Below are 10,563 nucleotides of genomic sequence, written 5' to 3'. Positions count from 1 at the left end.
AACCTCAAAATCTCCATGTCATTCATAAATAGTCATTATTTCATAAATATAATAAAAAAAATTAAAAAGAGCATGCAAGATAATGGTCTCACAGGTGTATGCCTAGATCTATCATCAACAAATTGACTAGTATCATTTTGTAAATGAGTTTGTTGAAAGACCTCATCATCGTATGCAGATCGACCCAGCTCCTTTGACTACTTACAAATATTATAAAATAAACATTAAGTGGTAAATTAAACAAGTATAAAGAAGTATGTATTACAATTTTAATGTACATACCTAACAAATGGCGTGATCCTGCAAGCTAATAGATTTGTTTATTTGCTTTTCGTTCCTTTAATTTTGTCTTAGAATTGCTCCTAGTATTTTTTTTCATTTTGATTCTTGTTTTTGTTTGAGTCTCTATGATGTATTTATTTTTTCATTTTAGTCTCTATAATATTTTATTCATTTTGTTAGACTTTGTGAAGAAGAGCTGAAGAAAATTACCCACATATTACAAGAACAACAAAACAAGGACAAAAACAAAAGAAAAAGGCTAAATAAATAACACTTTTAGTCCTTTATCTTTTCATTGAAATTTAATTTGATTGTTTATCTTTTACAAAATTAAGTATTGTATCTCTTAAATTTGGTTCAATTTGGTCATTCCAAAATTTAGAATCAAATGTCGTTAATATTTTTAACATAATGACAATTAAAAACTAACACAAAACAATACTTACAGGTGTGAACAATCCTATTCCTGTAATTAAAAAAGTGGAGGTTTTTAACCACCACAATGTTTAATATTCATAAAAATTAAGAATCCATTGCGAAGAATGTTAACATTTTCGTTATTTATTTCTCTCATATGGTTCCATGGTTATTAAAATTAATTGAGGGATTTTACAACCCTATGTGTTTCAATCAATATAGTCGGAAATGAATTTCCATGTGTGAGAATTAAATATTTCCATGTGGCTCATTTTTATAATTTAATTTGTTTCAATCTATGCTTTGAGTCCACATTTTTCACAACCGCATTGATGAATTAAGGTTATCTCTACAATGAAGCCACATTATTTTAAGAAAAGAAAAAAAAAAACAGTTTTCCAATCAAGAATGAAGGATAACGAATTGAGTAAAGTTTTTGGGTTGGACAAACCCTTTGTTCCATAACATGGGGTTTAACATGACCTACTCAATTCTTTCAATTTAGGAATCCAGTTGTTACAAAATTCAGGGTATTTTATTAGTACATCGATCGGAAATTTTAATGTTCTCCGCGTAGAGGTTTTATAATTTTGAAATATTACTATAAGGGTTAAAAATCGCCAATGTGTTGATTACGCAAATAGGAAAAGGCTTAGACATGTAAGTATTGATTTGTAATGATTTTTAATTGTCATTATGTTAAAATTACTAGTATCATTAATTCTGAATTGACAGGACTAACTTGAATTTTTTTAAATAAAGAACCAAATTAAATCTTAACCAAAATGATAGTACTAAAGGTATATTTAACAAAAAATAAATAAAATTACAAGGACCATTTTAAAATTAAAAAAAAAATACAAGAATGAAAAGCAAAGAAATAGATGTAATTGAAATACTTGAAAACATATTTTATGTTTCAACGACTTTAAAATAGCATAGGGGATGTTTATCTTAAATGAGAAATGAGAATAATTAATATCAACCATTGGATCACAGTTAAAATTTACAATCAAGATTAAAACCTAATTAAAAAAAAATTCATGTGTCCCTTCACGTTAAACAACCACGAATTCAATGTTGTCTTCACAAACGCATGCTACGTCATCGTCTTGGCGTCAATTGAATTTTAATCTTATACATCAAATTTTGGTTCCTAATATGAAACATCCTCCTCCCCAACAAGCGATCCTAAGTAGTCAGCAACAAAGCAACATATGTTTTCAAAAGAATAGTAATGCTAATTAGCAAGCCAACCTGCTTAGTCTATCAGATAGGCAGACTGAAGCAAGTTGGTGTATTAAGTCAATTAGCCTACTCCCGTCATTTTTGGTGGGTTAAGCAGGCTATCCTGCCATGCTCAACTTACCCATATTTATTATTAGAGGTGATAAAATAGGTTGCTCAATCTAACGTTGTCAAAAGGGATAAGTTCAAATTCAAATTTTAAAAATAAATTTCAAATTTAGTGAAATATAGGAATGACAATGAGTAAATTTGGGTAGGGTATTATAGTATTAACAATGGATAGAGTCTCAATATGTTACTATTATACTTGTTTTCACACACGCATTTGAAAAAAACATAAAGATCCCTACCTATATATAGCAACATAGTTATCAACTTTAACCTGGCTCCTCCTACTTGACGGTATCTCTATACTGGTGGTACCTGTACCTGCTACTGCACTTGACTTAAATGACTCATTACAGAGTCAGTGATTAACATGATCCGCAGAAAAACTGAACAAACAAATCAATCGAAATTAGAGGATCATATCATCTCACGGTCACTTCAATTTCAGATCCAATTGAGACAGATAGAAAACACTAAATAAAGCAGATTATCCAAGCCAATCAGTATACTAGAAATCAAACTGAAGAAAGTCAAGTCAGATCTAATATTAATAATGTTTCAACATGATTTGAACTTTAGAAATCAATTGCAACGCTAATTCGATTGGAAAAAGAAGAAAGCATGTGTGGCTGACCTTGTTCACTGGGCAGCTTGGGGCATATGAACACTTGAAGTAAGCCCTAGGAGAAGGGTTATCTCTGGTGACTTTTTTACCATATTTTCTCCACTGATATCTGTCCCTCACATACTTCAACACCCAAAAACAAATTAAGGAACCTCAGTTAGTACTTAGCATCGGCAAATACTTACACAAAACAGTCTAAAAAGTTATATAATTAAGCACATGCTATTGATTGAGTAATGGGACCAAGTAAATTAATTTTACACATAAAAATCTGTGATGGCATATATATAATTTCCTTGCAAGGATCTAATTAAGTAAATAACTCTAGTTCATACTTACATATATAGAACTACTCAAACAATAACAGCAGCAAATAGATAGATCTTAAAAAATCAAATACTAGATGACTTGATATTGAAGATCAAACTTACTAAGCCAGTATCAAATGAGTACAGGACACAAATTAAAGTCTACTGTATATTAAGCATGATCAAATGAGACCAAAAACACCAAGGCAATAGGCAACAACCATTCAACACATACCTGAATAACTGCCCAAGCTGTTGGCAAAAATTAATTGATGTATTTATAAATCGTACTATAAAACAGACATTTGAATACATTGTTAGGTCAAATTAGAACTTAAACTTTTAAACAGATACAAAGGTAATAGTAAACCTTAAAAAATAACCATATGAAGAAAATAAAGTATGTTTAAGCTTCAACTTTAATAAGTAATTAAACCAAACACATTTAAGGTATGACTTAATTTAACTTAAACCCATTTTTTCTCTACTTTTAAACGTAACAAGATGCTTGCCACAATCTTTTTTTTATGAGAGATGCTTGCCACATTCTAAAACACAGAAAGCCAAGAAAAGATGTATAAAAGAAAATAAATGTAATTAGGGTATCTCATTTCAAAGTAGAGTTTGTCGGTGTAAAGAAACTAAACTACTTTATTACAAGGCCCACATATCTTAATTATTAGTATGAATATGAAAACTCTGGGAAGACAATTGCAGTCTAGGGAGAGGCAAGGTAATTGAAAAAACAAATCTTCTTACATTTAAAACAAGGAAACTTGATTGATATTATCATATATTCCCACACATAAGCATGAGTCAGTCACTAATTAGCAGACATAAGCATCATGTGACAAGCAGACATAAGCATCATGTGACATCAATATTGCTATATTGATGTCAATCACAGAAAGATGTTCCAAGAATGGTACCAGCAAAAATATCCTTGCTCAGATTGATGCCACAAGATGCCTTGCTAATTCCTCCTCGAGTTATGTGCAAAATTCTATCAAATACATCTGGATGACCATAGTGGAATCGCACCCTAGAATTGAACAAATCCATCATATGCCAGAAAATGTGTAATCAGTATTATATCCATTCTTAAAATTTATTAGAGCATGTTATTGTAACTTGTCCACAGTACTGGCCCACCAATTAAATATGGGGTTGACACTTTCTGATACTACTCAAAATGTGATGTTCACATGTCTAATATCATGTACTAACTATATTGAGTGCCCATGTATCCAAATAAGGACCATCTGTAGGATTAATATCAAACTAATTTCAAGAAAATGTGCAGGAATCTTGCTATATGAATGCTACAGATAGAAAAAGATCACTCAAAGGCACTTAATGATCTCTAATGTAAGAAAGAATAAATAAGAACAATGAGATCAAGAAGGCTCCTTAGAACTTCTGGAACACTATATTCAAAAACTTAGCTCAATTGACCACGTCCTTACCTGTATTGCCCAAGAAGGCAAGAACCATAACTGATATATAAATATGGGTAGCGCCAAACTGGCTTTGGAAGATCAGAGAGCAACGTGAAGAATCCGGAGGTCATCATCATGATTCCCTGCCAATAATACAAAATTAATATATGTGGGTAATTTTTCAAGTAAAATTAAATGCCTAAATTGTAATTGTTCTTACTATTATTCCAGCCCCTGTAATTATTCCCATGAGGAAATTTGGAACAAGTGAAGCTACAACAATCATGAGGCTCTCTATTACGGAGATGCAGCTGTAGATGTTGAGAAAGAAAAACACAAAGTGATTGATTCCTGGCCTGAATTTCACCATGTTATACATAATGGTGCAGGATGTCAGAGCAATTAGAACCAAGAATGGGAATGAAGAAAGGAAGTTGGCTAAAATATATGCTGCTACTCCATAGTATCCATTAAGCCTTTCTCGATAAAATACCAGTTTCATCATGTCAACAAATTAAATAAGCCTAAGTGTTAAACATGTATTGTGCATAAACACAATATACAAATTAATCAAAGGAGATTAATAGTGAAAACATTAGCAGCTTAGATTAATTAACTTGTGACATTTCCCAAATCAAAGTCCATATATAATAGTAGTAGTATAGTAGTACCTTCATTTCTTCAATAAATGATGGAAAGCCAACAATTGACTTGAATGTCATAAATCCTGATATAAATGCACCGTAGGCATCTAGGGGCAGGATGGAAGTGTAGCTATAGCCAACATCAAAATAAACGGTTCCCAAACATATGGATACAATGATATAAGTTATGATCCTCACCAGTAGTAACCCACATCTCTACACATGTTCACAAATGATCTCTTTGTCAGTGTTAAATAGTTGCTTCCACCAACTAGCTTGACTTCCATGTTGTGTTGGAGGTTGAAGCCCTTCCTGCATGTAACACATCAATTAACCATCAACATAATTAATATTTTATGATTATGCTATCAATTATCAAATGTTATTGTGCTGAAATGGATTTCAGTTCAGCATTGTATCAGTTGAATTAATTAAGTGTAGAGTTAGTAGGGAAATGCATACATCAATAGACAGTTCTTGAATTCTGTTCTTTGCCCTTGTGGCATATGTTGAACGCCTATATTTCTCAACTAGTGTTGCCTTAATCTGTGCTGTAGCCAAATTCATGAAAGGATCTGGTGAATTTGGAACATCCTAATAAGGAAAAAAAAGAAGAGAAAGAACAACTCCATGAATTAGTATAGACATTAATTAAAAACCAAATTGAACCCGCGATTAAGAGCGTTGGAGCTTAATTAAAGAGGGCTTGGAAAGATAGGGAAAAGGAAGGCAGCGTAACTAGCTAGGGAAGAAAAATAGTAATTCTCTGCATATATACAAATAAGTTGGACATACAACATTGAAATATGATACCTAGTAAAGAGAGTTTGGAACTCATCCAGTGACACCAATACAGCAGAAGGCTCAGCTATTATGTCAACATTTTCGAACCTTACAATCGGAGCCACAACCTTATCTCGTCCAGGATCAAAGAATTTCCTTACAATAAAAGCAAAGAAAAACTCATAATCGTTCATATATTTAACTTGCAATTAATCCTTAAAACTCGCAAATTAATCGACGATAGAGAGAGAATGAGACAGCGAGGAGACTCACTTGAACAACTGATGGTTCCAGAGAGATTCATCAGGCGCACGCAAGGATAACCGTCGATGAAAGCGTACATAGTGTTCTGAAGATCAGGCACAATGTCGGAGCTTTTTGTGGTTTTTGAGGTGTGAGAAAGGGAAAAGGAATAAGGGTTAGGGATTTCTTCACCTTCTCTAAGGCAATCCAGTGCTTTAATTAATATTTTAAAATTGTAATTTTGTTTAAAACTAAATATAAATAAGAGAACTTTGTTAGTGCGAATCAATAAGTCATTCATATAATTTATTTGAAATATATATATATATATATTAGATTTCATCTTAAAATCAATTGGTAGTGAAGTTGTTCAACAGATATATAAATTGCATTCCAAGGAATGAGACCATCGATGTGAGACTTAAGTATTTTTTAACAAACCCCGTCACGCACATAGTAGAATGCGATGGTAGGGCAGTGCCCTACGATGAGAATGAGGGTTGTGAGTGGGAGTGGTGAGAGGGAGATGGTTTGAAGACTAAAATTGAGAGTGGAAAGCAGGTGAGATCGAGAGGGAAGGTTTTTATAAATAAAAAATAAAAAAATTGTTAACAATTATCAAATAATATCAATTTTTATAAAATTTAATGTTAACATATATAGATTTTTAAAAGTTGATATTGTCAATTGATTAAACAATATTATTTTTTAAAAAATTGATGTTAACGAAGTCAACCTATTTATAATTATGTCACTATTTTTTTTACATCCATTTTTGTAAAACTGATGCAAAAAGAGTGACTTTAAAGACATATATTTTGGTATGTATCATTCTATTTTATAGTCATAAATTTCTTGAAATCATGTGAGTATTTCATTATATCTATGTATGAAAAAAAAAAAGTACCCTAAAAATGTAATATATATTTTTTATAAGAGTAGTAGTTGAAAGAGTAACTATAAGACAAGTGTATTCAAATGCATTTGGTGAATAGCATGGGTTAAATATTATTCTTGATATATTATTCTCGTTATGGTTCTTCACATTTCAAATTCTTAGTAAACGTTGTTCAATAGTTCATTTTCATTCAATAAAGACTATCATGTTTAAGATAAAATTGTAGTGTTTAATTGGAAACATTACAAGAAAAACATTGATTTCCGACGAACAAAATTTGATGATAAAACAACATTTTTGAAGGACAAAAATCCATCGGAAAAAAATTCTTTCAAAAATCCATCGGTAATTTCCAACAGATAATCCATTGGATGTCCACCATCAATAATTTTCGACGGATTATCCATTGGTACAATTTATTTTCCTTTCCGACAAATTATCTGTCAATAATGATCGTTTATGTTTTTGACAGATAGTCCATCGATAATGAAAACTATGGGGAACAACATTTTTTTACAGATAATCTATCAGTAACGGAAACTATGGGGAACACCATTTATCGATGGAATATCCATTGGTAATGGAAAGTAAATTTTCTAACGAGGATTATGTCAATAATGGTTAATGGATGTTATTAGTATTTTGTATATTACCGACGAATATTCCATTGGGTAATATCAGCAACGTTATTTTTATATATATTTATAATATTATATACTACTACTAATTAGTATTCTACAATGATGGCATATACAAAAAAGAAATAAATTTTAAAGATCATATTTTTTATAATAATTCAACTAAAAAGTTGTTGTCATACATATTAATCTTATATAACAGACCATAGTTTAAAAACAACATTCATAAAAAAAGGACAAGTAATAATAAGTATTTTAATACAATATACTAATTGTCATAACCAGGAAAGTCTGGTTGTTGTTGGTTTTCCTATTGGTCATGGTGATCATTTTGTTGATGGTTTTCCTCTTAGTGGTTGTTTTACTGTTAAAAGACATCACGTGTGTGTCAGGTAGTAAGAATTGCATGAGAAATGATTGAAACGGGTGAGATTGCAATTGAAATTAACATTCATCTGCTCATTTCCTTCCTTATTGGCGAATCTCATCCTCACTTTGTGAAAGTCGTTGTTTGAGTTGTATAATCTCTTTTGAATCATGTGAACTACATGTTGCTTTCCTTTTTTGTGTGAGGCTACTATCTCCACCTTGAAAATCATGAGCAAGGTCTTAATCCTCATAGATTCATCCCTTGTTCCTTCCACCAACAGATTTGGCTCAACACCTAGACCTAATACTCTCCTCCAAAGCAAGGTGAAGAGGGTTAGTCTCTGATTCACCAACAAAGGATGCAGCCTCAACCCTAGCTTGAAAATATATTCATTGTAATTTTTCCAGTTATTTAAACAAATACAATTTTTAGTAACATAGTAACGTGAATAAAATGAAGGAAAAAATAATTAAAAAATTGACATGTGTTCTCCTAGATCTTTCATCAACAGATTGACCAATATCCCTTCTTATATGGCTTTGTTGAAAAACCTCATCAATATGTATAGAATGACCAAATTTTGTTGCCTGCAAAAAAAACATAGATGGTAAATAAATGAAAATTTAATCTTAAAATTATTAAGTTTTAAACAAAATATCAAACAAGTTTAATGTACTCACCATGTGCATGGCATGATCATGCATGCTAATGGAACCACCTATGTGAAAGGTCCCAACCTTTTCAAATGCTTGATTTATTGTGGCTTATGCAAACTTTGGGTGATAAGCAGATGTATTCCAATGTGCTAACAGACGATTGCACATGTCATCTCCAAGCCATCTTGGCTTCTTAAGAGTCTTTCGAGCATTGCCAAACATATCAGACAATCTATTAGAGGCTTTAGTGTGGAAAATTCTCCTAATCATATCCTATCCTCATTGCCAAGTCTCCACATCACCAACCTCTATATGAAGAGAGAAAAATATTAGTATAGGAAACACATAATAGTCACCATAGTGTATATGTTATTACATTATTAATTGCAGCAAGCACATATATGAAGCATAAAGTTATTTATAATAATTAGGTGAGCTAACTAGCTAGCCAGGGAAAGCTTAGGTTATACTATATTAGGCATTACTTAGTTACAATGAGTATTAGATCATTATTTAAAGTTGTACAAAGAAAGCACTTTAAATCTAACAACCTAAGAACTATTAGGAGAAAATGATATAGAACAATGATTAAACTATTAGCAATTCATTTGTTAGAAATATAAGGTTCAGGTAAGGAAGAAGAAAAAGATAGAAAGGTAACTAATATACTAAAATTGATACATAGCTACCATACAATACTACAATCCAATACTTCTATTTATACTAGAAATTGTGTCTAGTACTAGTAAAACTACTACAAGCCCAAGGAAAATAACAACAACCAAACACAAGAACAAGTTGGTCATCTCATATAGGCTGACCAAAAGTGACTTGAAAACTCCAACAACCTTAGGTCACAACAAGTATTAGAGACTTAAATAGTATAATTAAATGCATTTGAAAATCCCATGAAAATTATATGCATGTTGCAAATGCTAAATAATGCTTCACAAACTTCAAAGCAACAACAACAACAACAAGTTTAATAGAGATACATTTGAAACTAACAACAATAAGGAAAGCCTCTCATTCTCTGAGGACAATGGTGTCAACCCAATGGCAAGGTAGACCTCAATAGAGGTACCTTGTTATTTTCTCAATTACTGTCACAATCTATAGTTTTTCACTCAGAATATTCCTCTTAAGTTTGCTACAAAAGAATATATGAAATACAAAGCAAATTAAACATGACACATGAATTATAACAAATAAAAAAATAGCAACCACTTCCAAATTGATTTACTCAAGGAGACAAACATAAACCAATACTAGTTTCTTTATGATATATACATCTTGAGGAAACTGCTTACACAACACACACACACACAGAAAAAAAATACCTAGTTCATATGCAGGTGTGAAGCTGATTCATACACAAACATAAGGCATTAGACAAGACCTAAACTTCACATCAATCAGAGGTAACATCAAGATATATATATATATATATATATATATATATATATATATATATAATGGAAGAACACATAGTATGATTCTCCTATCTTTGAAAATCAAAATTAAACCAATACGAGCCAATAAAATACATGTAGCTATAAGCTTTTATACTATTCTTAATTTCATGTCTTGAAAAACAAGGATTAATTGTCAAATAATTTTTCTTATAAAAATTAAAGGAAATGCTAATTAATTATAAGACATTTTCTTAAAATAGAAAACTAATGCTTCATGTAAAGGTTTTAATCCTTGAAAATGTAGATAATAAGCTTGTAGAAATACTAGAAATATAATATGCATGGGATAAGAATCAATCAGGTCACTATTATCATTAAATTACCTTAAAGTGTTGGAGGAATGAATCATTTTCATGGTATTTTATTTCATTGCTTCCCATTTAGGCCGTGGATGAAGATACAACTGCCTAATGGTCATTGAGATAGCTT

At 31.1% G+C, this 10,563-nt stretch overlaps 1 pseudogene; it reads right to left on the bottom strand.

Annotated features, from left to right (window-relative positions):
• Positions 1-2,181: 2,181 nt before the first annotated feature.
• On the bottom strand, positions 2,182-6,048 carry LOC114371596 (annotated as a pseudogene).
• Between the last annotated feature and the right edge of the window lie 4,515 nt (positions 6,049-10,563).

The sequence above is a fragment of the Glycine soja genome, chromosome 10 (genome assembly GCF_004193775.1).
Source record: "Glycine soja cultivar W05 chromosome 10, ASM419377v2, whole genome shotgun sequence".
Taxonomy (NCBI): Eukaryota; Viridiplantae; Streptophyta; class Magnoliopsida; order Fabales; family Fabaceae; genus Glycine; species Glycine soja.
The sequence above is the reverse complement of the archived record's forward strand: the minus strand, read 5'-3'. Positions and strand labels throughout refer to the sequence as shown.